The sequence below is a fragment of the Struthio camelus genome, chromosome 29, assembly GCF_040807025.1.
Source record: "Struthio camelus isolate bStrCam1 chromosome 29, bStrCam1.hap1, whole genome shotgun sequence".
Classification (NCBI taxonomy): domain Eukaryota; kingdom Metazoa; phylum Chordata; class Aves; order Struthioniformes; family Struthionidae; genus Struthio; species Struthio camelus.
In genome coordinates, this window is record NC_090970.1 from 1,437 (window position 1) to 4,944 (window position 3,508).

Here is a 3,508-nt window from a genome sequence, read left to right on the forward strand (position 1 = left end):
CGGCGGGCTCGCCCCCGCCGGCCGCGGGCCCTGGCGCGTCGGCGCGGGCCTCGCCGAGCTCGCCGTGGCCCGCGGCGGGCTCGGCGGGCTCGCCCCCGCCCGCCGCGGGCCCTGGCGCGTCGGCGCGGGCCTCGCCGAGCTCGCCGTGGCCCGCGCCGGGCTCGGCGGGCTCGCCCCCGCCCGCCGCGGGCCCTGGCGCGTCGGCGCGGGCCTCGCCGAGCTCGCCGTGGCCCGCGGCGGGCTCGGCGGGCTCGCCCCCGCCCGCCGCGGGCCCTGGCGCGTCGGCGCGGGCCTCGCCGAGCTCGCCGTGGCCCGCGGCGGGCTCGGCGGGCTCGCCCCCGCCCGCCGCGGGCCCTGGCGCGTCGGCGCGGGCCTCGCCGAGCTCGCCGTGGCCCGCGGCGGGCTCGGCGGGCTCGCCCCCGCCCGCCCGGGCCCTGGCGCGTCGGCGCGGGCCTCGCCGAGCTCGCCGTGGCCCGCGGCCGGGCTCGGCGGGCTCGCCCCCGCCCGCCGCGGGCCCTGGCGCGTCGGCGCGGGCCTCGCCGAGCTCGCCGTGGCCCGCGGCGGGCTCGGCGGGCTCGCCCCCGCCCGCCGCGGGCCCTGGCGCGTCGGCGCGGGCCTCGCCGAGCTCGCCGTGGCCCGCGGCGGGCTCGGCGGGCTCGCCCCCGCCCGTCCGCGGGCCCTGGCGCGTCGGCGCGGGCCTCGCCGAGCTCGCCGTGGCCCGCGCCGGGCTCGGCGGGCTCGCCCCCGCCCGCCGCGGGCCCTGGCGCGTCGGCGCGGGCCTCGCCGAGCTCGCCGTGGCCCGCGGCGGGCTCGGCGGGCTCGCCCCCGCCCGCCGCGGGCCCTGGCGCGTCGGCGCGGGCCTCGCCGAGCTCGCCGTGGCCCGCGGCGGGCTCGGCGGGCTCGCCCCCGCCCGCCGCGGGCCCTGGCGCGTCGGCGCGGGCCTCGCCGAGCTCGCCGTGGCCCGCGGCGGGCTCGGCGGGCTCGCCCCCGCCCGCCGCGGGCCCTGGCGCGTCGGCGCGGGCCTCGCCGAGCTCGCCGTGGCCCGCGGCGGGCTCGGCGGGCTCGCCCCCGCCCGCCGCGGGCCCTGGCGCGTCGGCGCGGGCCTCGCCGAGCTCGCCGTGGCCCGCGGCGGGCTCGGCGGGCTCGCCCCGCCGCCGCGGGCCCTGGCGCGTCGGCGCGGGCCTCGCCGAGCTCGCCGTGGCCCGCGGCGGGCTCGGCGGGCTCGCCCCCGCCCACCGCGGGCCCTGGCGCGTCGGCGCGGGCCTCGCCGAGCTCGCCGTGGCCCGCGGCGGGCTCGGCGGGCTCGCCCCGCCCGCCGCGGGCCCTGGCGCGTCGGCGCGGGCCTCGCCGAGCTCGCCGTGGCCCGCGGCGGGCTCGGCGGGCTCGCCCCCGCCCGGCGCGGGCCCTGGCGCGTCGGCGCGGGCCTCGCCGAGCTCGCCGTGGCCCGCGCCGGGCTCGGCGGGCTCGCCCCCGCCCGGCGCGGGCCCTGGCGCGTCGGCGCGGGCCTCGCCGAGCTCGCCGTGGCCCGCGGCGGGCTCGGCGGGCTCGCCCCCGCCCGCCGCGGGCCCTGGCGCGTCGGCGCGGGCCTCGCCGAGCTCGCCGTGGCCCGCGGCGGGCTCGGCGGGCTCGCCCCCGCCCGCCGCGGGCCCTGGCTCGTCGGCGCGGGCCTCGCCGAGCTCGCCGTGGCCCGCGGCGGGCTCGGCGGGCTCGCCCCCGCCCGCCGCGGGCCCTGGCGCGTCGGCGCGGGCCTCGCCGAGCTCGCCGTGGCCCGCGGCGGGCTCGGCGGGCTCGCCCCCCCGCCCGCCCCAGGCCCTGGCGCGTCGGCGCGGGCCTCGCCGAGCTCGCCGTGGCCCGCGGCGGGCTCGGCGGGCTCGCCCCCGCCCGCCCCAGGCCCTGGCGCGTCGGCGCGGGCCTCGCCGAGCTCGCCGTGGCCGCGGCGGGCTCGGCTGGCTCGCCCCCGCCCGCCGCGGGCCCTGGCGCGTCGGCGCGGGCCTCGCCGAGCTCGCCGTGGCCCGCGCCGGGCTCGGCTGGCTCGCCCCCGCCCGCCCGCGGGCCCTGGCGCGTCGGCGCGGGCCTCGCCGAGCTCGCCGTGGCCCGCGCCGGGCTCGGCGGGCTCGCCCCCGCCCGCCGCGGGCCCTGGCGCGTCGGCGCGGGCCTCGCCGAGCTCGCCGTGGCCCGCGCCGGGCTCGGCGGGCTCGCCCCCGCCCGCCCCGGGCCCTGGCGCGTCGGCGCGGGCCTCGCCGAGCTCGCCGTGGCCCGCGGCGGGCTCGGCGGGCTCGCCCCCGCCCGCCCCGGGCCCTGGCGCGTCGGCGCGGGCCTCGCCGAGCTCGCCGTGGCCCGCGGCGGGCTCGGCGGGCTCGCCCCCGCCCGCCCCGGGCCCTGGCGCGTCGGTGCGGGCCTCGCCGAGCTCGCCGTGGCCCGCGGCGGGCTCGGCGGGCTCGCCCCGCCCGCCGCGGGCCCTGGCGCGTCGGCGCGGGCCTCGCCGAGCTCGCCGTGGCCCGCGGCGGGCTCGGCGGGCTCGCCCCGCCCGCCCCGGGCCCTGGCGCGTCGGCGCGGGCCTCGCCGAGCTCGCCGTGGCCCGCGCCGGGCTCGGCGGGCTCGCCCCCGCCCGCCGCGGGCCCTGGCGCGTCGGCGCGGGGCCTCGCCGAGCTCGCCGTGGCCCGCGGCGGGCTCGGCGGGCTCGCCCCCGCCCGCCGCGGGCCCTGGCGCGTCGGCGCGGGCCTCGCCGAGCTCGCCGTGGCCGCGGCGGGCTCGGCGGGCTCGCTCCCGCCCGCCGCGGGCCGTGGCGGGTCGGCGCGGGCCTCGCCGAGCTCGCCATGGCCCGCGCCGGGCTCGGCGGGCTCGCCCCCGCCCGCCGCAGGCCCTGGCGCGTCGGCGCGGGCCTCGCCGAGCTCGCCGTGGCCCGCGGCGGGCTCGGCGGGCTCGCCCCCGCCCGCCCCAGGCCCTGGCGCGTCGGCGCGGGCCTCACCGAGCTCGCCGTGGCCCGCGCCGGGCTCGGCGGGCTCGCCCCCGCCCGCCGCGGGCCCTGGCGTGTCGGCGCGGGCCTCGCCGAGCTCGCCGTGGCCCGCGGCGGGCTCGGCGGGCTCGCCCCCGCCCGCCCCGGGCCGTGGCGCGTCGGCGCGGGCCTCGCCGAGCTCGCCGTGGCCCGCGGCGGGCTCGGCGGGCTCGCCCCCGCCCGCCGCGGGCCCTGGCTCGTCGGCGCGGGCCTCGCCGAGGTCGCCGTGGCCCGCGGCGGGCTCGGCGGGCTCGCCCCCGCCCGCCGCGGGCCCTGGCGCGTCGGCGCGGGCCTCGCCGAGCTCGCCGTGGCCCGCGGCGGGCTCGGCGGGCTCGCCCCCGCCGCCGCGGGCCCTGGCGCGTCGGCGCGGGCCTCGCCGAGCTCGCCGTGGCCCGCGGCGGGCTCGGCGGGCTCGCTTCCGCCCGCCGCGGGCCGTGGCGCGTCGGCGCGGGCCTCGCCGAGCTCGCCGTGGCCCGCGGCGGGCTCGGTGGGCTCGCCCCCGCCCGCCGCGGG